We start from the raw sequence: 23,820 nt of genomic DNA, 5'->3' as shown, positions 1-23,820 counted from the left end.
TGCACCACTAATTTCCAGTCTATGAAATATTCCTACAAGTTAAAGTATTGCTCAATAATTTACCATTAAATGAGTGTGGAAGACTTTACTGATCATTTTACTAATTGCTTATTTGTGAAAATTCTCCAAATGGTGGAGTCATTTAGTTAATTGAATGCAAATATTAAATAATTTTTGATTGATGACATGCACGCTGATAGGCACATCATTTTTCAGGATGCGGCAGCTAAATGCCTTATCAGGTTTGTATTATCTCCTCCATCTGAGGCTGGGCACATGGGCATTTTAACTCATGTCAGGAAATCGTATTCTCTCTGCCTTCCCTAAAACCAAATCCTACATTTGACCTTTTAGAAAAACAACAAAAGCAAGTAATTTAAGTCAGCCCACACCTGCACCATCTTCCAAAATATCCTCATATGAATGCTTAGCACATATCATTCCTGAGCACCTCAGACAGCTGAAAAGGACAATTTATTCCCTCTAAAGAACAAAATACTGACATTGCAGTTTGTCTTCTTCAGGGTTGGATGAAAGTTGAGATATTATTTATGAAAGGGCGGCCAAGCCTGGCCTTATGATTTAGATTTACTCCACAAACCAACAACTATTTTTGAATGATGGAATCAGGTATTTATATAAGGGGACTTAACAGTTCTTTAGCCAGGTTATGTTCTGCTGTTTTATGTTACACAATCACAAACCTTGTGAATTCTGTTTTAGGTGATACATCATCAAGAATTTTTACATTTGGAAAGTAACCATATTATCTGGGATTGTTTGCTGTTGAGAAAGTTGCTTAGCTAAATTTTGCACTTTAAAAAATAATAGAAACACTCATTAGAACGTCTCTGAAAAATATAGTCTATTCGTTGCATCACCTAGCTTAATTGCCATGTATACCTTACTCCCGTTGGCCTCTTTTAACAGGACTTGCATCAATACATTCAAGTTTTTGTTTTTGCTTACAATCGGCATTTCAATTAGGCCAGGTCCACAAACAGGAATTTAGGCTTTGGGTGGTATTTCGATATAATTTGAAGCTGTATGTCACTCTGTCTTTTAAGTGTCTCTCCCCTTTCCGCACACCCCTTGCTGCCGCCTCTCCGGCTAGGTAGGTGAGTCTCTGCGCTAAGCAAGGTCGCTCTGGGCCAGTTCGCGTTTCTGAGCCTCGGCGCTCGGATTGTTGTATCCCTCTCGTTTCTTTCGTGCGTGTCTCTGGGGGAAAACATTTTTGTTTTTAAAACGTTCGTGGCATTTCTACGTGCGGATGGAAAGGCAAGCAAGAGAGGGTGCAGGTGCGGGCCGGAGGCTGCAGCGGGCGCGGCGTGCTGGCGGCGGCGCGGAGTCTCCTTCCGGCGTTGGGGGCAGCTGGGACCCCGGCGGGTGCGGCGCCTGGTCGGCGCACGTGGCTCTCGGCGCTACGGAGGGTTGGGTGTCCGCTGGTACCCCCGGTCCCCGCCTGGAGCCCCTGCCCTTCGCGCCGCGCCCCGCAGGAACGGAAGGACGGACGCCCGGGGCCGGCCGGCGACGCGGATAACGCTCGCAGCCCCGGGGCTCCGGCAGGCGGCCTCTGAGCGGGATCCTGCCGAGCATGCCGGCGGCCCAGGGGGTGTCCCGAGGCGCTGGGGCGCGGGGAGGAGAGTACACCGAGACGGGTGTCTCCGACGCGTTGGGGGCCGATGCGATGGCCCGGGCCAGCCGGACTGGGCGGCAGGGCCGTTCCGCACAGAAGGCCCTGCACCCGGCGCGGCGGCCGGCCCTTCGGCCTGCAGGTTTCCGAGAGCCTCTCCCGCCGCGGCGCGGCCCGGGGCTGGCGCGGTCGGGGCCCGGAAAGGCGGGAATGCCTGGGGCCGGGGGGTCTCTAGGGCGGGGCGGGGTGGGGGGCTGGCCTGGGCGCCGTGTCGGGCGGCGGAGGTGGGCCGCCGCCAAGTGGCCTGCATCTCCGACATCTGCAGCCCTTCTGGGCCACGCGAGTGGCACCGCGGAGATTGACGGGGTAGGCGAAAGGGGGTTTGCTCGGACCCAAAAGGCCCGGGTCGGAGGGCGAGAGAGTAGACGAGGGGGGCCGCGCGGGCTGGGAGCCCCGGACCTGACGAGGTTAGTGGAGCCGTCCCGACATGGTGGGGTTGAGGGGATGGTTGTGAATAAATTCGGAATCGGGCTCAGGACGGACGAAATACCAAAGAATGGGCAAGGCTCTGCTTTTCCCTGAGCCCGTTAGACTTGGAACTTGCAGTCGGGGCTACCGCGGGGCCTGCGGGTCGCCGGGGCCGCGGGCGGTTTGTGGAGATGCGGCTGCCCTCGCCGTAAGCTTCCATGCCGCACCTCGCCCCGGGGCAGCGCCGTTCAGCCTTCATTCTGGCTTGGGGACTGACCCACAGTTGACCTGTCCCTCCACTTCCGCCCGCACTCTCAGGACCGCACACTGCGGCCCGCAGGTCGGGACGTCTCGAACACAGCTCTTTGGTGTCGGTGCTGAGCCTCCAGGCTGGGGTTGGGGCGGGGAGGTGTATTGCCGCGTGGGGTGGGGGTAAGCAGCAGTGGGGGAGAAGCTCCAGACTCGTGGATGTCGCTGGCGGGTCAGGTGCTGCCCTGGAAGAGCGAAGCCTCCTTAGCGGTCGGGCCAGCCAGGTTCGGGATTTACCCCGGAGGCTGGGGCGGGCGGCGAGGGTGCGTTATTCTCCGGCCACTTAGGAAAGCAGCAGCGGGGCCAAGGAAGTTATGGGCGACTGGGCTCACACCATCCCTGTGCTGCCCTCAAACTTAGGGGCCTCCATTCCCTCTGCTGTTATTCGGTGCGCAACCCATTTCTCCAGGACATAGTTCCCACTGACGCCGAGGGTGCACTGCGCACACAGCCAGGGCCCGCGGCAGTGTGCATCGGCCTGCTCCCGGAGGGAGGTGCGTGGCAGAGAGGCGGCCCTCCCTGGGTCTCCTGCCTGTCACATCTGCACTTATTTAAAGCTCGGCTGGTGGTCCGTGCTCTCTGGAATGCCAATTGCGGGCCTGGCCTCCTACGACATTTGCATTGATTAGCGAGCAGGTCATGGGGGAGGCCAAAGGCGGGGGAGTTGGGGGGCTTTGGGGGGACCGGAGGTTCACAATATTCTGCCTGACCCCGTTCCAGGAGCTACCCTGCAGCCCAGCGATTCCTACCGCACCAGATTGCTGAGTGTGTCAGGGGACAGAGAACCGTCAAGAGCGTTCCATGTAGGTAGGAACCGCCAGGCCATTTAGCATGTACGTGGTGGTCAGCGTGCACACACAACTCTAAATCTCTGAAGGCTCTAGCGCTAAATCAGGCAAAGAAGGTGGACAACTGCTGTGACCCCAGGTCACCCCAGGCCCTACAAGTATCTTTGCAATGTCTGGGATATGCAGCTTCCTTAATGCACAACTCTTAAGAAGTGTTTGCTGGTGCAAGTCAGTAAAAAATGAGATTGACCTGCCTTGCTTAAAATACTGTACACAAAGCACAAAGAAGGCATGGGCAACCTGCACTGGAACCGCACCCCAAGAGGCTTGGTATACAAATTCATGGGTGAAGAACAAGCTGTGTTCCAACTTAATGGGACTCCCTCAAGTGCTGGAATGGGGGAGAGACAGGGAGGAACCTTTTCAATTCTATAAACTTGGAAAAGTTGGGTCCGATTTTACGTTTGCCTTTGGACTTGGTATAATTGAAGGTGAAAATAAGGCCCCTCTGTATTTCGGTTCCCCTTTTGCTTTCTGTGAAGCGTTTACCCTAAAGGAGAGTTGTTTTACTAATCTGGAAAAGAGAAACCATGTGCTGAGTCAGCAAAAACACTGCACCAGGCCAGTTCAGTTCAATAACACTGCTATGTGTAATGTACACACTCTATCTGTCTTTGTGGAAATAATGAAAAATACATTGGAATTTTCATGGCATAGAAATGCCCACAAAGCCTGTCGGCAGTTAAGAGCCGGATTAAATGCCATGTCTTCTAATATAAGAAATATGTTGTGAACATGCCTTCTCACAAGTGTTAGACCCAATTCCATTTAATATGAGAGAGAAATACAATTCTCAAAATAACACAATGAATTTTTTTTTCAAATGGTTGTGTTGTGCAATGTTTAAACATTCCTTTCTGCTCATGTTCTTGTGACAGATGCTCAAGGTGGCTCCAGTGGATGGAATCTTATTTTCCATTTTGAATCATTTAAAAGTATTTCTCAAAAATGCGTCTTTCAAAAAGATCTGAAAATTCTCCTTGCAAATCCTGTTAGAGCCTTGATAATCTATTGATCATGCGTTCTCGTTTGTGTGCAAGGAATAAATATATTCACAGAGAGTCGCTTGGATTGAAACTCATTTCTCAAGCAGTTAAGCAACTATTTTTTGAGAATGATTTCTTTTAACTTTCCAAGTCTTACCTGAATTCGTAGAACCTGGACATTTCAACTGTTGAACATCAGTCTAAATCATTGTATTTTCATTGACAGTATTTCTGGGTGTATTTCTTTTAATTCTTTTAATTCTCATAGTTGAGTAACAAAATGTATGTGTTTTTTTTTTTAAAGAACCAACCAAAAGTTTGCTTCTATTTCATTCATCTTTTCTATCTCAGAACTTAAATTGGTATAACTTTTTGCTTTTACTTTTTAAATTCTTAAAAATATAGCTGACTTCTAAGTTGTTTCAGCACAATGCAAAAACATCTGGATGTGAATTGAAAAATTCAGTCTGTCACCCAGGTTCCAGATGTTTGGTACTACGTAGACAAAACATCAGGATGAATGACTGAAACTTTTCTCTCCAGTCCAGATGGTTTAGTGCCTATAAGGAAGCATATTTTCCTTCCTCTAAACATCACATCCTACCGTATCCCACGTAAGGCATGATTTACACTCTTTCATCGGCAAAATGCTGGGACATTTGGAGTGCAGCAAAGCAATCAGTAAATGAAACACTTAAGTATATGTTTTGGTAAATGCAGTCCAAATACAAGTGTTAGTGTGTACTTAGGAGGGAGGGTAGTTGTGGAGCCAGAAATGGGAAGGTAAGAGAGAAGAGCCTTATTCAATGGAAGAATGACTTGACCTAAAGAATATAGCCTTCCAAGAATCTGTCTGTGGCATCCCATAGTCTTACACAGGCAAAATGTAGCATTCAGCAGCAGCTTGAATTGGGCTGCCTTTTGCCTGAGAGGCAATCGGACTGTGAAAGGTTATTGTGCTCTCTAAAGCCCTCTTTCCCTACTATTCCTTTTTGGAGCATTATAACATCAAACAAATGTAGTAAAATATTAAAATACAATTGGGACTGATGAGCATTATACAGGTGCGGAAAGTCTCAATTTGAAAAGAAATCAACATGATGAATATTTTAATCACTCAGAAAAAATGTGACCAATGAATAGATTTCTCTTCACATGAAATGTCACCATAACTTTACAGTTGTTAAGTTTGGGGATGAAGACACAGAGAAACATTTTTTCCTTCCCCAAAGGCACAGAGATTTAATGTCATGAGTAGAGTCTGAATTTTTCCAAGTTCCTTTTCTTTAACCATGTTGAGAAAGAAAGCACAGATAAAAAGAGAGGCCCTCCATTAGATTCAGCAGATGAAATCAAATCCAGAATGAATTCCATTCTACTTATTAATCTCACATACTCACTGCATTATAGAAGAGTGTTTAGATAATGAATGGCAATGAATGTTAAAACATCATAAAATCTGAGCACTTAACAACTGCTGCAGGAGAAACATACCATTTTAAATAGACCTTCTTACAACTCAGAATCTGAGACTCAGATAACAAGACACAAGATTTCATACTGGCTCAAAATCAATTAAAAAAAATAGTTTACAGGGATCTTTTAGAGTTTCAGGGGTATACGTATTGAGTTAAGAGACTCAAAAGTCAAAAGGGAATCTTTAACACCATATAAAACAGAATCACAGTTCTTTTTCTTGATTGTTATAATTGGGATGTTTTCGTGACCTTTTTTGTGGTTTATTTATTAGAATAATAAAATGACAGAGCTGGAAGACACCTAGAGCTCATCCAGGCCTCCTCTCTCCTTTTATAGATGAGTAAACTGGGGATGAAAAACAATAAAGGACCTACCCAAGGTCACACATTAGAAAGAGTCAGAACTAAAATCTCCGAGTGCCCAGCGTGACTCAGAGTCCAATGTTTGTTCCAGGACAGCTTGCCTGGGAATCATTACAACGCTGGTCAGTCACAGATTTCCAAGATGTATCCAAGGAACTGACACCCATCACTACAGGTTGGAAACGGCTCAAAACCATTCATTTGTGTTACACATCTAAGAACTATAAAAAAAAGCCAGCGTGAAGACAGTTTCCCCATTTGTCTCCATAGTAAGACAAGCTATGGCAAAAACAGAACTAATAAAACTCTGTCAACTTCACCAATTTGGCTAGTGGTCCGGATAACAACAAATGACAGCTTAACTTTTTGTAGAGAACTTGAAGCACCTTGGAAGAATGTCTGCACACAATCTGCTACAGTCTCTTTTCTTTGAAAATAACACATTCGAACATTCAAAATAAGTGACTTTCATGGGGAGAAAGGAGGAGAAGGTGGTCGTAGCCACACTGACACCATTCTTTACAGAAGACAAAGGTGTCAGTGGAAGTGTGTCACCTAGTTAATAACCATCTCAACTCACTGTCCCAGTGGCTTGTATGATGAAATGGAAAGTTAGGATGCACGGGTAGTTGGAGGGTGAAAGATGGGGGTGGAGGTGGGGTCAAAGAGAAATACACAGTTTAAGGATATTTAGACAGGAATATGAAGCATATGTCCCCAAATTTTAGGATCTGGGAACCTCACAAGTTCCTCATGGCACAAGTCAAGGTATTGGACTCATATGTGCCGTTACCAAACCTCTTCCATTTTATCCTGTATTCAACATCAAATAACACTGAAGCATTGCTTCTAGAAAGGGAAGCATTCTGGTTTAAGCAATGCAAGGAAAGCTAGTGATTAGGAGAAATGGGGGTGGGAGGAGTGAGTGAAATCAGACTCAGTATTTGGAGTTGTAAGAAAAGAAAAACAGTCATGTTTTGATTGGCTGGGAGAGAGAAGAGATCCTGGTAAGGCCAAGGATCAAGCTAATCCAAGATCAGTGTCCTCTGAGAAGCAGGATCTAGCCAGAATTTGAATTGGGGTGGGGGGTGATAGTAACGCTGGAAAAAGAGGTCTGACAACCTGTATTCTTCTTTGGAAATGCTTAGGGGAGCAACTAAACCAGCAAAAGTTAAACCAAATAAAACCAGCATGCCTGCTTACCTCTTTAATTTACTCTCCCAAACAGATCATCATTTGGGCGATTCCCCTGAAGTCAAGCATGAAATCTATTTAGCTGGATAGCTACCCATTTCCTCTGACCTGAAGCGGAGATGTCTTGTTCTTTCAGAATCCCTGGAATGCCAGAATCCAGAGAAAACTGGAGCCACATGCCTGGGCTCCTTGAGACCCTCCCACACCCATCCCCACCCTCACACCAAAGCAACCCCTTAAGAAAGATGGAGCAGATTTCCCTCACCACCCAACCCGAAGCATACTTGCTGATTCATCTGCATAGGTCACCCCGTGACTTAAAGTTGCTATGAATTTAAGAGAGTCTCTTGTCAACATGAGTCGTTTAATTTTTTTCATGCCCAGGACACTTTTGGCAGTTTTGTAAACCCTATGGACTGCTTCTCACAATAATGATTTTAAATGCATAAATTATATTGAAATAAGTTATCAGAATATTTTTAAGAAACAAATTTATAAGTACTATTTATATTTCTTTCTCTATTAACCTATTAAATGTAAGATCCAGTGGTGGGTCTAATAACTTCTGTAATATTGAAACAGTGATAAGTGTGAATAATAATTCAAACTATAATGTATGAAGGCATCTGTGATTTCTGTTGGTAACAAACTACAATCTGTAGTTTGTTACCTACATTCATAATGAAAGGAAAAGCTAATTTTCAAATAGAAGTTTGTAGAAATGAGGATGTGCATTTTCCACATCCAAGTTCATGGACTTTAGTTCTTACATGATTGCATTTCCAAATCATTTCACTTCCCAGTAAAGAATCCCTTAGAAGGTGGAAGAGGGGCAGTTCTTATGGTACTTTAGAGATATATAATGAGATGGTTATAGCCATTTGAATTGATTCTGATTGGGTTATGCTGGGCCTACATTTGGAGTTTAAACACTGAACCTCCGATATTAGGTTTTGGTCCTAAGGTGAAAAGTAACTTTATATTGTAATCCAATAGAGTGGAGATCTTCTGAAGTGTCCCCTTGCTGAGAGGGCACTGAAGGAAGTGTCAAAGATCACCTGTCAAGGTAGCAGTGGGCAGAACCAGAGCCAGGAAGGACTTGATAAGGATGAATGAATCACCTCTGCTTGGTGAATGAGCCTGGGGTGGGGCTCAGACTGGAATGTGAAATGCAGAGGGACCTAGGGAAGGACTACTGGGTGCTGATGGCAGGCAGGGAGACCCTGGGGAGGAAGACATAGTTCCAGCCTTCCAGACCTGTGGTCACAGAGGAAACAAGGCCAGGCATGAGTCAGTAAAAGAGAAGGGTTCTGCTTATCCAAAGAGGAGTAACAGCTTCAGCCCCTACCCAGGAATCTGCAGCTAGCTAACGGAGCAGAGGGCTCTGCAGGAAGGGGAGGAGAGGGGGCTGCAGAACAGTAGAGAAGAGCCTGCAGCCTGGGAACTCAGAGCAGACAGAACCTAAAGCAGAACGTCCTTCTGAAGGCGAAGAATCGATCATTTGAACTCCATTCAAATTAAGAACTTCTGTTCATCAAAAGACATCATTAAGGGGATGAAAAGGCAAACCACAGACTGTGAGAGAAATATTCACAGCACACATATCTGACAAAGGATTCATTTCTAGAACATGTAAAGAATTCTTGCAAATCAATAAGAAAAATACAAACAAATCAAAATTTATGAATGTGCAAAAGACTCAATAGGCACATCATCAAAGAGAGTATCCAAACAGGCAGCAAGAAAAACAAACAAAACGAACAAAAAAAAACAAAACAAAATAGCCAGCAAGCATATGAAAAGGTGCTCAATGACATTAGTCACCAGAAAAATGAAATTAAAACTTCACTGAGATACACACATTGCAGAAGGGCCAAAATTAAAAAAAAAAAAAAAAAAAGACATTGACAATATCAACTATTGGAGAGTACAAGAAGCAACTGAAATTCTCATACATTGTGGGTGGGAATGAGCACTGGTACAACCACTTAGGAAAACTTGCAGTATCTACTAAAACAAAGCCTAAGATCCATTGAAAGACCCATTCAAACCCAAAGATCCACCGACTCCATTCCTAGGTATAGGCCCAAAATTGCATTTGGCCATCAAAAGATGTACAAGAATAAGCTTTATGTATTTTGCATGCTTATAAATATTATCAAATTTATATAAATATATATCAACTTTATTTATTATAGCACCAACCTGGAAACAACCCAAATTGCAGTTTGTTTATACAGTGGAATATCATATAGCAATGAAAAAGAACAAACTATTGCTACACACAAAGTGGATGAATCTCACAGGCATAATGAAAAACAAAGGAAGTGAAACACAAAAGAGTACACTCTGTATGATTCCACTTATGTGAAGGACAAGCACAGGCAAAACAAATCTATGGTGACAGAGGTCAAGATAGAATTTACTTTTGTGGGCGGGATATTGATTGAGAGTGGGCACGAGGGCACCTTCTGTGGTGCTGAATTATAAATATTATTGACTTTCTGAAAAGTGATTTGGAAATGCAATCAAGTAAAAGCAGACAGCTATCCAATCCTGCTAACTCTGTGGTTTTATATTACAAAAAGATTTCATTGGGCCATATGAGGATGAAGAGAGTTCCAAGGTAAGCTATAGACTGGCAGAAGATTTTGGCAATAGATATATATCTGACAAAGAGCTTGTATCCAGTGAAAAATGTGCAAACGATTTGAAATGCACTTTACAAAAGAGGATAACCAAATGGTTAAGGAATACAAGGAAAGGTGCTCAACATCATTATTCTTCAGGGAAAACAAAATCAAAACTTGATACTCATACACACTCACCAAAATGACAGTAATACAGAACACTTGCAGTCACAAAGGTGGGCTAGCATCTTGAGCAATGGAACACTTATTCACTACTGATGGGAGTGCAAAAAGGGGATAGCCATTTTGGAGACCGGCTGTGTCTACTAAAGCTAACCACGTGCCTATCAGGTTAGGGATCTGTGTGGCTGGTCTAGGAACTGAGTTAGATAAGAACATGAGAAGGACCAGGGGTCTGATGAAGCCCGCCAGCTTAGGAATCCCTATTACAAGTGTATGGGGTTTTCCTTAGGTTTCCAGTCAAGTTTCGTAGGCAAAATCCCACCGTTATCTTGATTTAATTAAAGGGGGAGGAGAATTGTCCATGGTTAGTTGAAAATAGTAAGGGAAACGAGAGATCCATTTCGCTGGTAGAAATGGCTGAGCCAGAAAAAAAACCTGGGGAGAGTCCAGGAAGCTTTGGAGTGAGTGGGCAAAATCAGGATGGCTAAAGGGTTCTCTCCTGAGTCCCCAAGGGAAAAGACCAAGGAAGCCACTCACCTCTTCCCACTGCAGTCCAGGAGATGGTCCTCTCCCTTCTTAGAACTCCTGCTACTCGTAGGTGGCAGGGACAACACAGACAGACATCCTGAGCAGAGGTGTTTCTGCAGCCTTCATTTCTGCATCTGAGGAGCCAGTGCTGCCAGAACTGAAATAAGAGGCCACATTTATTGTGAAAATCCAGCTCGGGAGAGGAGGATGAAGGTGATGGAGAAGGAATGTAGGGGAAGGGGAACAAAGTGACCAAAGGAGCAAAGAAGACTGGAGCCAACGGAAACCTGAGGCCCAGTCTTCCAGTTAACCAAAGGTGAGTCCATCCATCAGCACGAACTTCTGGCCACATGCTGATGCTTCTCACGAAAATTGGTGCCGGGATGGAGGCTCCTGGGTGACTCATAACAAACAGCAAACAGCAGAAGGATGGCTGGGGATTTGTTCTTCAGCCCGTAATTAAAACTTCTTCCCCCAAACACCGAAGATGGTAGTTATAAGTACCAGCCTTTGTGTGTCACTGTCAGAGTATTTTTCCCTAGTTTGAGGATTTTCTCAGGAGATGCAACCAACGAATTAGCCACCCCAAACTTACCAGATCACATGTTAATGTTCCAAGTTAGCATTGTCTCATGGCAGCTAAATCCTTGAACAAAATATGAAGTACACGATACTAACCCTCTTACAAAAGGAAGGGTTTTTGTTGTGTTTTGTGTTGTTTTTGATATTAAACTTAGACCCTATTCACATGTCTCGAGCTACTCATTTGGCTTTGAGATTTGGGAGGCTGGCTTTGCAACCTCATGTTCCTTGTTGTCACCATCCACTGACATATATTAGACACCACTGTGTGTAGAATGCTGGGTTTCTCAGAGACGGGATATGTATAAACTCATAAAAATTATCAGTAAAATGACCCAAGGTCTTGTCACTAAATCCTAAGATACCATTCGTTCGTTCATTCATTCATTCATTCATTCATTCATTCATTCATTGAATGTTTACTGAGTGCTCACCATGCACCAGGCTCCATGCTTGTACTGTTGACACAATGGAGAGCAGCAGGACAGAAGTAGTATCTGCCCCTAAGATGCTTATAGTCCAGCGAAGGAGGAAGATTTTAATTTTTAAAAATCATTCCTCTGTACATTTCACTCTTTCTCCAATGACCTGAAAAAGACAGTTGTCAAAATTAGGATAAATCAGGGGTACATAGCAGGAAATAAACTCGCTGCATTTGAGAGGGCTCCAGGAGGGGGAGAGAAATAGGCAAATAGGTCCAGGGGCTGCAGCTGGTAGTTCCATCATACATAGTATGGGGTTTGGGGGAGTTTGATGGAGAGCAGCTGTGGCGTCCTTCAAACCAAGAGACACGATCCTAAGGGAAGAACCACAGGAGTATCGCTATGGTTCTTATTTGGTTGTGTGAGGCCTATGCCCCTTTACGCGGTTGAGAATCCCCAAAACTGATGTCAGAGAATAGGTGGAATCTGGGGTGAAGGGGTGGGAGGTGGGGCCTCAGGACAGGTAGAGATTCTGACTGAGGTTAAGGAGAACACCATTCTAGGTCTCTCTCACCTTGACAACCTGACTGGGTCTCCACAGACAAAGAAGAAGGAAGAGAATTCCGCTAATATTGCTCCCCACCTATGAAAGAAAAGATGATGTGTTTGCGTGCAGCTGTCTACTTTACAAAGCACCTTCATCTGTATGATCATATTTGTTTCTCTTAATAGCCTTTCGAATTAGGCAAGGCTGGCCATTTCACAGATGAGAGAACTGAGGCTTCCTTCTACAGGTTAAATAATTTACCCGATACCACACAACTAATTTAAGTGGCAGAGTGGGGATTTGAACCCGTTTCCTCTGTTAGCCCTGTGTGCTTTCCACAGGCATGTATTATTATTTAATAATAATAGTTGAGAGCATGAATGTCTCTCTCCCCGACCCCCCCACCCCCATCCCCACCAAGGAGCCCAGAACCTCCCACAGTGAAAATTTGCTCCTGAACTCGGCAAAGAACACTGAAGATTCTGCCAGGAAAGAATCTTGCATTTGTCGGACACTCTCCAGAAGTGCTTGTCTCCGTGTGTGCTGAAGAGAAAACAGATGTCAGGGACAGGTTCTCAGCCTCCAACTAAGTCCCCTTTATGATTCTCTTCTACAGGCAGATTGAGAAAGCGATTCCTGTGTGCCTGATTGAGCCAGCTTTACACACACGGGAAATAAATAGCTGTCCCCACCGCATGATTCTAGAGCAGCAGTCAGTGAACTTTCCGTTAAGGGCCAGAGAGTAAATGTTTTCGACTTTGGGGGCCACGTGGAATCTCCTTCACAACAACTTAACTCTGCCGTTGTGGCATGAAGGCAGCCATAGGTAATGTGTAAGTGGATGGGCGTGGCTGTATGCCAGTAAAACTTTTGAACCCTGAAATGTGAATGTCATATAACCTCTATATGTCACAAAATATTATTCTTCTTTTGATTTTTTTTTAACTGTTTAAAGATGTAAACACCATTCTTAGCTCATGGGCCATATAAAACAGGCAGTGGGCTGCCCGTGGGCCATAACCTGTCCAGCCCTGTCCAGAGGACCAGAGAAGTCTCTCATCCCAAATATTGGCCCCACCCATACCCAAAGTTCCTCCCTTGGTATTTCATTCCTTTTGGGGTTCTATTATACTTCTCCAGACTTTTCTTTTAAGAAGCAGTCATGCAGAAAGGAGGAGCATATTAAGTTCCTAACAGCTTCATTTAAAAAGTTTATTAGATGAGTTAGAGTGTAAGCACCACGAAGGCTGGGCTTTTTGTCTGTTTTGTTCAGTGCTCTGTTCATGTTAAGTGCCTAGGACAACGAACAGAGCTGTATCGATAGTCTGCACGAATTCTGGTTGAGAGGATGAGTGGACTTCCCCCACTCTGACCTGAAAGATTGAAGCCACTAGCAGAGGCAGCTGGGAGAGGACAGTGAAGGCAAGGGGTGCTGGGTGAGTTGGGCAGAGGCAAGGAAGATAAAGCTTAAATCTTGATGTTCCTGCAGGCCGTGAGCCTGGAAGATACTGAATGCTCCAACAGATGCTTCAGGGAGCCAGAGGGCTTAGACCAGGCAGGACACAGGGTGAGCCAGAGCCCACGGAGCCTGGGAGGGGCATCAGGAAGCTCCAGTGGCTGCGCTCGGCGCCTGGAAAAGCGGCACCAAGGCCCAATGGATCACCCGACCCATTTCAGTGGAGAGGTGCGGTCCTTGCCAAGGAAAACGTTCGGACTTGACAGATTTGGCAAGTCCCCGGGACATGAATTTGTGCAATGTAAAGTTAGAAGGGCCTTTTGGGAGACGGGGCAAATCTGAACAAATGGTGGAAAAGTATTCATGGGATGTCAAAATCCACTCCCTCTTCAGGGAAGTGCCAAGGAAACGGAAGCCTGAAAGGGGAGAAAATGAAGACCCCCACCCCAGGAGCCACACATATTCCTGGGTCAGACACTTCATAACATGCTATAGGATCGAATGAATGCAATGGCTGTCGTGTGTGTTATTAAAAATAACTGGGTCCCTCACTGTGACCACAATGAAAACGATCAAGCAGGACACTTACTGGATGGAAAAGTTCTTGGAGACAAGCTGTCTGGGCAATGGGGCTCCAGCCTTGATTTTTCTCCCTGAGTTCTCCATGTGCAGAGTGGACTAACAACCAGCCCCCTGGCTGTCCTGTAAACTGTTCCTTATCTTAGCTTATGGCTACTGAGATCTGGCTGGGGGGTTCCCCAACTTGTGGAGGGATGGGCCAAATCAGCCACTTTATCTCTGGTTAGTTACATCAAGCTGGGGCCCTGTGACACCTTTCAGATATTAGTTCAGGGGCTACGGTCCCCACACGCCTGGCCCAGGAGCCCCAGGATGGGGAGACACCAAAAGAGTAAAACGAGCGTCCCACTGGAGCCGGAGTCTGTACCTGCAACAGCGTAGGTCAACATGTGGGGCCAACACAAGAATCACGAAACGTTCGGGAGGGCCTCTGATGATTGTGGAGACATGTGCCACACGTGTCTTCCTCAGCGCACCCAAGTGGTATGGCGTAGTAGGAAGAGTCCCGTAGACTCAGATCACATCCTGGAACTGGAGCTTACGAGCTATTTGACTTGGGGTAAGTTAATTGATCTCCAGTGGCTTGGTCTCATCAGCTGTAAAGTGAAAGTAATATTGACCTCATTGGCTGCTGTGAGGGTTGATTGAAATGATATGTGTGCTGCCACTAGTACAGTGCCTGACATTGAGAAGTGTGTGATAAATGGCATTGGCTGTTTTTTTTGTGTTGTTGTTTTTTAACCACACTGTGATGGAACCATTTCTATTTGCCTTTAGTCAGTAAGGCTTCACCTCATCATCGTCCAGCTTCTATGAAGAGAAGGGGGCCTTCCAATGTCTCCTGACATCAAACCAGCTACTTCTCCAACTCTTCCGCCAAAGTTCCCCAGTAGAGAGGAGAGCAAGCAGGGATCCAGGTGGGTATGGCTCACAGTGGCCCTCCACCTTCACGACATTTCTTTGAAGTCTCAGCTTTAATTTAAACCTTGCCAATGTTGTATGTTACTCCAAATAATGTTTTAATATGGTAAATCTTATAAATGCGTTCTCCCAGAGTCTTTGTGTAACACTGAGGCTCTGAGGAGACAAGCATTCACCCTGAACCCATATCTCTGGTGGAGAATCTCAAACCAATATCATTTGCGCCTATGGCAGGTCATGGGAGGGAGGCTGCAGGTTAGACCCTCAGGGACAGCTTCCTGAAGGCCTGAGCAGACCTGGGAGGATTTGGACATGCGGACTGAAAGAAGAAAGGTCTGCAGGTGGAGAACACAAATGAAACTCAAAGAACCACAAAACTTTGTTCTAGAAACCAGGAACTAGGGTTCCTTCTTACCTGAAAGTCTCTCATCTTTGTGTCTCCTTCCAGTAAAACCTGATTACCCAGGAGCCCGTTTGACCATCCCAAAGCCATCAGTCACCTTCAGCAGCCACATGGTCCCTTCGCACACTCCTCCCTCACTCCCTACACAGTTTCCATCTAGACAGGAGGCCCTGTGCAAGCATGGCTGGCGCCAGGCATTGCTCACACGCCTCCCTCAGGACTGACAGTCATTAAGAAATTTCTCATAATGAGCACGTTGGCCCCAAAGCATCCAGCCTTCCCTGCCCCTCTCAGCAGCCCACCTTTAGGTTCCACCCTCCCCCACCCCAGGCCAGGCGTCTTCTCGTGATGGGAATTGTCCTTGCTTCCATCCCTTTTGGCTTCCTTCCTCTGTGTAGTTTCCTTCCTGGAAGTGTTAACAGGGCTGAGGGCCAAGGGAAGGGGGAATCACAATGCTCGGATTGGTTCCGCGACAGAAAGCATCAGTTGCTACAGCATGCTGAGCTAACCTGCTTCTTGTCACCAGAACACTGCCATCTTGCTCTTCCAGTGTCCGTTACTTCTTCCAGGTTCAAGTGGAGACATGAAGGAAGCAACGCAAGGTACAAAGCATGCCTGGTCCCCCCGGCACGTTCACCACCACTGAAGAAGGCTGCTCTGGGACTCACTGGTGCAGCATGATGCCATACTAAGGGGCTTCTTGGGGCTCCCCGGTCCTCAGAGTTATTTCATGATGTTTGTCCTGCATCTTGAAATGACAATTCATGCTACTGGCCTGACTGCAGGGAACAGGAGGCAAGTGGACGTGGTTTTCTGAGATCGAGAGCAGGTAGCTGGGTCCTTGCAGATGGGAAATCTCTCTTCGCTTGCTGAGCATATTGTAGGTCTCAATGAATACTTGATGAAAGATATGTTGGTTCCCAGCCAACATGTTCAGATGTCTAATCCTCTCTCACACAGACACCAACATGGAGCTTCAGGATACGAGGACTCTGTAATGTGGAGAGACAGAGGCAGCTATAAGGCAGCACACAATGGCGTCAAGGACTTGGCAGTAAGATGAAACTTGGAGCACAGGCTTAGGCTTTCATCCAGATGTGATTCCAACCCAGCTCCTCACCTGTAAAATGGAGATAATGCCGCCTAAATAAGAGCTATGCTGTGAAACAATTCAGCAGCCACGAACACCTAGCCAAGGGTCTGCTACATTGTTAGTCCCAGCTGTAATCAGTTCCTTCTTCCTTTCTTTGCTAGGTTATCAAATTCAAGCTGGTAAATTGGCTCCTTTGGGAGAGAAAGACGTGTACATTTTAGACAGTGGGAAGTCAACTGATGAACTTCCCTCTGCCTCAGTGTGGCCCGGATGGAAAATCCAGAGAGCTCACAGGAGAATTGGGACACATCACGAAGGCTGCGCCCTGGATGCTGAGTCCATGCTCTGCAGGGCTGTGGAGAAGGCTCCTCGTAATCCCCACCCCAATCTGGGTCTGGGTGTCCCAGCAGTCACGGGATTCTAGGCTGGACAGAACCCAGTGCTGACACTGGGGAGGGCTTTCTTGGACCCTGACTTTCTTGGTCCCCCTCTGGCCTGCTAACAACACAGTGACTGAGCTTAACATTAACAGGAGAGAATGAGTGGCTTCAAAAGTCTCCTTAGGGCTTTGGGGAAGGACATGGAGATGCTTGAAGGGGTTGCAGGAAGAAGACACCCCATGGAATCGCTACCCCTTGCCAGTCAGGGCAGTCACAGCACGCGAGGTGCATCAGGCTCTCTCCTCTGGCCTTGTCCCCCCAGCTTAAGGTTTCTTGACTCTGAACCGTGAGCCTCAGCTCTTCTGACCCTTGCTTCACTCCAGCCAAAGCTAAGCTGGTGCCTTGGTCAGAAGAGTCAGCACGTTAGGTGATTGTAACCAACTGACTCCAGGATTCTCCATCCTGGAGGGTGAAGACCTGACCAAACTCTGACAGGGTTAACTTCCTAAAACCGAACTAGGTAGGATTTGTTCAGTATCTGTGTGGTTTTGAGAACCCCACTGAACATCAAGAGCCAGTCAAAAGACCAATGAGCTTTCAGCTAAACTGGTTTTGCTTGTTCATTTGTTTTTGTTTTGTTTTACTGCTGCAACCAGAGGGCAAGAACTACAGAATTTTGTAGCACAAACCTCTTTCTGAGCAAGGATACCCATATTTACATAGCACCTTTTTTCCCAGGAAGCTAGTAAATCAACAGAATGTGTCCCAGAGGCAGGCGAATTGGAGTAAAGATGTAAAACATTGAAGTTATCTGCCTTGATGACACAGCACAGGCAGCCTGAGCAGGAGAAGAAGCTGCAATGGGAGTTAGTTTTCTAAACCTCTAGCTTACAATTCTCTCTGGCAGTGGTGGTTATTTTTAAATTTAAAACAGAAACAGACTCATAGATACAGAGAACAAACTGATGGTTGCCAGAGGGGAGGGCAGTGAGGGCATAAATGGCAGAGGGGCATAAGAAGTACAAACTTCCAGTTATAAAATAAATACATCACAGGGATGCAAGGTACAGCACAGGGAATATAGTCAATAATATCGTAATAACTTTCTACAAGGACAGATGGTTACTAGACTTAGCATGGTGATCACACTGTAAAGTATATAAATGTCAAATTATTTGTTGTATACCCGAAACTAACATAATATTGTACGCCAATACAAAGAATAAAAACAAATACATATAAAAAAATAAAAACAAATATACAAGTAATGCAAAAAACAAACAAAAAAACCCCAAACAACAAAAAACCCTTCCTTTTCAAATCTGATCTTGGAATTTCAGCCCAAGACAGGGCTGTGCTGGTCCTGGACAGGAAGCTCTCGCATGTCAACTAAAAGGCGTCCTGTTGTGAAATTCTCCCTGGTTGGCCCCCAGGGTCCTTGCTCCTGCTTCCCACTGCGGCTGCCATGCCACCCCTAGCCCGAGTATTCCCACCGCATGTTCTGTGCTTCTGTGCCTGCTTGCAGACGGCCAAGAGCAGCTGGAGGACACGTCACAGCCACGTGCACCAGGCTGCTGCACAGCCAGCTTCCAGCTTTCCATCTTCAGTTCTCAGTGCTGCTCAACGCCCTAGCGTCCATTCCTGCTGGACTTTCCCTCCCATTTCCTGGCTGCCTCAAATTTCCCAGACCCCTCTCTTACTATCACCTCCATCCCCGGCCCCTACTCTCAGCACATGATCTTATGGGTTCCTTCTCCAAGAGGCTGCCAATGCTCTCATTCCCCCCTTGCCTTTATCTCAGCATTCTCGGGCCCATGGGCTCTTCTTCCTGCTGCATTCCCAGGTGAATCCCTCCACCCCTTTCTGCATCTCCCATGGTCGTGCTTCCCCAGAGACTCCCCTGTCTGGTGCCTTTTCAATCTCTCCCTCCTCACCAGTTCCTTGTTGAATATTGTTCAAGGGCCCACCACCCAAGAAGAATTTCCTTTCACTCATCACTGCGAACCTTCTTTAAATCCACTCTTGCTGCCTCTACTTTTCCCTTCCCACTCAACCTCCCCGTTACGTAGGACTGTCCTCCCAGAGACAACCAGTGTCTGTTGCTGAACCCAACCACCATCTCCCTTTCTGGGGCCTCCTTGAAGCATCAGAAATGTGTTTCAGCTCTTCTTCTCGAAACTCACCTCCTTCTTCTTCTTGACTCATCTGCTACTTCTCCTGCTGGTCCCTCTTGTCTGCTGCATTGACACTTCTCGATGTGAATGTTCCTCAGAGTTCTGCCTTTCTTCTATTCTGGTCCATTTCTTCCTCCTGGATATTGTCTCATGAAAGTCACCACCCAGAACTCCAACTCCACATATCCCATCGGAACTGGTGTTTTCCTCCCCACCCCCCAAAACTACTTGTCTCTCAGAGCTCCCTGTCCCTAGCACGGCCATGCGCATCTTCCCAGGCCCCCTGGAAACAGCAAACTAGTTGCTGGTGCTTCCCTTCTTCCCACCACATCCAACTGGTTGCGCTGGGCCCCTGCAGCGTCCGCAGCATCCATCCTTTCTCTCCAGGAACACTACCTGTGCCTTGCCGGCCCTCCTCCTCTATGACCTGGGCTATGAAATAGCCTCTGGTCTGCTTGTATCCGCTATCGTCCCTCCTCGGCCACTCCCCCTTTTTTTTAATGGCTCACACATAGGGTTACATCACCACTTCCTCACTTACCCCCATCCAACACCTTTAAGGGGTGGCTGTGGTTTGCAAAATAAAGCGTAGCTTCTATACATGGATCTCAATATGGCCTCATCTTAACTTCAGTTCCATTTCCCACCACCTTTCCCACCCCCACCAACACACACACACACACACACACACACACACACACACACACACACACCGTACTCAGGTACTTACCTTATCCTCCTTTCATTTGGGATCACTTACCATTCTCCAAATACAACTCTTACTTTCATACGTCCCTATTATGCTGGTTCCTTACCTTGGAACATCATGCTCCTCTTTTGAAATCCTACTCATCTTTGAAGGCTTGTCTCTTCCATGAAGCTTTCTGTTATTCCTCCTGGCACAGCTCACCATTTCCCCCTCTGAAGTCATGTGGCATTTTGTCTGTATCTCCATCATAGCACTTACTTCATCCTTGAGAGGGAAGCCCGCGTCTCTGTTATGCCTGTGCCCTTAAAAACCCAGCAACCTGACTTGGTCATAATGAGAACTCATTCTTTGCTGAACGCATGAGCGAGTGAATCACTAACGTGTCCCCCGCTGCATGGGCGCAAGAGGATCATCACTGTAGTGGTGGCTGAGGGGCAGATGACTGTGCTTTCACAATGGTTTTCTCTTAGTTGCATCAGGATCCCAGCTCAGACTCGGCCGATGCTCACTCCTGCTTCATTTTCTCACGATCTTTCTGTTCTTCCTGCTGGGACATGGGCCTCTCCTCTGTCCTTTACCTTGGATCAGATTAAGTCTCTACTTCTTCTGTAAGTCTACGCGCAGTCGTTTAATCAAGGAACTTTCTACTTCTTTACAGGGCCACTGTGAAGGTGTCTGTTACCTGTGATACTAGTCCCCCCACTTCCTGCCCTCTCTGCTTCCAAGAGTTCTCCTCTCCCTTCTGTTCAGATACTAGTTAACTAATGCTTTTGCTTTCACCTTCTCACGGTGGGCTTTGCCCATAGAGACTCCATAGTGGAGACAGAAGTCCCTATGTTTCCCTTCCAAGGAATTCCTCAGTCAAGCCTCTTATGAAATGACAGGCTTCGTCCACTATTAAACGCTCTTCAGACCTTAGGAAACAAGCAGGGGAGTTCTGAGATGTTCAGATCTTTGGTCAGGCTCCTGAAAACCTGCAAGTGGCCATCTCCTCTGTCTTCTACCGCAGCAAATGCATGGAGGCCGGCACCACACAGAAGCTCTTCCCCTAAACACTGTCTGAGCACACAGGAAGAGAAAGCTGCGCTGGGGTAGGACAGCTTGTGATTCTGGCTGCCCTGCCGGTGAGTCAGCACTCATGTGGGCAGCCCCTGGCTCCTCTCCCACCGCCTGGAGGGAAAATGCTGAGTCGCATACCTTGTGGGCAGCCACTGAGCCAGAGACCCCATCGCTCTCTATTTCCCCATGCGCCTGACAGCTTGTGGGCCTTGTACATCCTTGGCCTTTGATGAGGGGTCTAGGAGGCTCCAGAGCACTCACTGCCTTGGGAAGCCATCCCTCTAGTGGTCGGAGGAAACACAGACCTTTGGGGAAGGGACAGGTCAGAGGTCGAGGGCCCACTGTCTGTACCTGTTGCAGGCCTGACAGAGAGCTGCAGGCTCCCCTCCCCAGGCAGCGGGCAGAAGTGGAGCCAGCCAAGGCCACAACTGGCCGTCCAGGTTTCCATTCATGAACGTTCGACAAGCGCAAGGCTGGAAGGCAGCCGCCTTTGCCATGGCTTGAAGTGGTTTGCGCAGACCGAGTCCAGATATGTAATAGCCGTTCTCTATTTTCTATGAGAAGATTTATTCAAAAATAAATTTGGCTAAGGGGGAAAAGTTAAAAAAAAAAAAAAAAAAAGGAAAACAGAGGGACAGATTTTCTTGTTGACTGGCTGCCAGGGATTGAAACGTTGAGGCAGCCAGTCCCTTCGGAGGAGCAGCTGCAACATTTCACGGTGTAAAGTCAGCGAATTTCCACGGGCCCGCCTGCCAGAGACCACAAAATGGTTTCAAACAACGGCTCGCTTCATGATAGTTGTGTGTGTGTGTGTGTGCGTGCGTGCGTGTGTGTGTGTGTGTGTGTGTGTGAGCAAAAAGCAAGGGTGGGGGGTGGGCAAAGAGGGAGCTAGAAGTGTCCTCCTGGCTGGCCGAGTGGGCAGGGGTGCAGCGAGCAGATTAATGAAAATGTTTCGCTGGCATGAGGGGTTTGATTGCCCCACTGCAAAATTGCTTGCAGATTCAAAAACAGCATGTTTCATTTCAAACTCATTCTCTTGCCATACATTAGCACTTGTCAATGTAACCATTAAGCACAGGCAGTGCAGAAATTTAATTACAAAACCATTTATTTTATTGAAAGAAAAATAAACCCAAGCTACCTCAAATGCATTAGGTAGGTTCAAAACATGTTCAGCTGATAACACCCAAGGGTAGGGAGGCGGCTGCTGGAATAAATGCGTCTTTCATGTGTGGTGGGGACTCGATATTAGAAACAGCTGCCTATAGGTCGCTCCTTATTTAAGTTCAATTATGAATTTAAAAACAACTGATTTAATGAAGGGACTTTTTATATCTGAAGTTACTCAGCTGTGGTATTCATTCTTCTCGTCCCAGTTTTTTTTTTTTTTCACCTCCCCTTTGCAGCGTTTGTGTTAAAAATGCTAATTAGGCAAACAGAACTTTTTTATTGAATGGAGCTCCCTGCCCTCCACCCCCATTTCAGTCTTGTCTTTTGTTCGAATGGGTGGGGGGGAGGAAATACAAGATCTGTGGTATTAAAGGAAGTCACAAAAATGTGCTAAACACATCAAAAAGTCTCCAATCTGTGTCTTATTTATGCCTTCTCCCCGTCTCCCCCATGAGTGTCTTCTGTATGGTTGGAAAGCCAGCCGTGTAAGGCTCTCTGGTGAAATACTAATAGATTTGGGTCTAGTGGTGGGCTGATGTCATGCTGGAGACAGCCTCTCCTTAGCACTAATGAGCTGCCAATAACACGTCTGTTTTACTATTCTGCTGGAAAAGGAAAAAAAGAGTTATAACCTTAGTGGTTTGGACTGATTTGTCAATTTAAAGTGCTTTTAAAAAAAATTGCTGTCTGAGATATCTACCCACAATTTCTTACAGACATCTCCTCATGCAGTCCACTCAGAGGAGGAGTCTGGAAAAGGAAGGCCTTTTTTTTTTTTTTTTAATTTCCTTAGTGAGAATATGAATCTCTAAAATTTCAAGGAGGTATCATTTGTCTGGTGGAGCAAGAGAGCATGAGGCAGATAGACACGGAGGGAGCTCTTCTCCTGAAAGTTCAGTTTTAGCTCTTGTAACGAAGCTTATGCACAGTAGCAGACCCTTGTGACACTGACACAGTGATGATTTTGCCTGTGTCATTATTTCCCAGGGTGAGGCCTAAGGAGGATGTCCTAGCTTGTTTCACAAGGACATCCGAACGCCTGTTGCCTCCTGCAGGACACTGCCTGGGGGGGCATGCACCTCATTGTCCAAACTGCTCTGAGACCTGCCAGGAGGAAAGCCTGAGCAGCCACACTGCCCAGGAGACCTGGAAATTGCACCTGCTCCCTGGGCTGGAGGGTACCTCTGTCTCTGACTCAGATGCTCTGCTTTGTTCTTGACATGCTCTCCAGGCCAAACACCCAGTTTGCCTGAGGCAGGAAACAGATTCTGAAACAGAAAAACTTAGACTCTTGGTAGCAAACTCTTTACCAACAGATTTTAGATAACCACTTGTTTGGGGAGAAGGAAGGAGGGCAGACAGAAACAGGATAAGGAAGTTGGAGGTGAGGGGTGGATGTTTGTGTCCTATTTTAATTTTCTAAGAGAATTGGGGTCTAAACTGAGTCCTGTAAACCAAGGAAGCCTCAGGGCAGATTGGGCCTCCATCCTGTTATCACAAGGGCACCCAGCAGAGAAAATAGCAAAAACACTACAAATATTCACTGAGGGGGTCAAGAAGGTGACACCGTCTGACCCAGCCAAGGCGAGATGCTCTTATTCCATGACTGTGTATAAGAAAGAACGAGGGACAAGGGGGGATGGAGGGAAGAGAGGGTTGAATTGACTAATGCACTGTTCCTGAAAGAATTTCCACTTGGAATTTG

At 46.4% G+C, this 23,820-nt stretch overlaps 2 long non-coding RNA genes across 2 annotated transcripts; both read right to left on the bottom strand.

The window, feature by feature from the left end:
- Window positions 1-9,835: 9,835 nt before the first annotated feature.
- Window positions 9,836-12,248, bottom strand: LOC117033417 (uncharacterized). Its single transcript, XR_004424878.1, has 3 exons — window positions 12,199-12,248; window positions 11,637-11,790; window positions 9,836-10,777 (listed from the first exon to the last, which is right to left on the bottom strand). It is a non-coding gene; the product is annotated as an uncharacterized LOC117033417 (long non-coding RNA).
- Window positions 12,249-15,448: 3,200 nt separating this feature from the next.
- On the bottom strand, window positions 15,449-21,046 carry LOC117033418 (uncharacterized). Its single transcript, XR_004424879.1, has 3 exons — window positions 19,993-21,046; window positions 19,187-19,313; window positions 15,449-16,522 (listed from the first exon to the last, which is right to left on the bottom strand). It is a non-coding gene; the product is annotated as an uncharacterized LOC117033418 (long non-coding RNA).
- Between the last annotated feature and the right edge of the window lie 2,774 nt (window positions 21,047-23,820).

Source organism: Rhinolophus ferrumequinum, chromosome 13 (assembly GCF_004115265.2).
Source record: "Rhinolophus ferrumequinum isolate MPI-CBG mRhiFer1 chromosome 13, mRhiFer1_v1.p, whole genome shotgun sequence".
Taxonomy (NCBI): domain Eukaryota; kingdom Metazoa; phylum Chordata; class Mammalia; order Chiroptera; family Rhinolophidae; genus Rhinolophus; species Rhinolophus ferrumequinum.
Note: the sequence above shows the minus strand (reverse complement) of the source record. Positions and strands in the feature narration are given on the sequence as shown.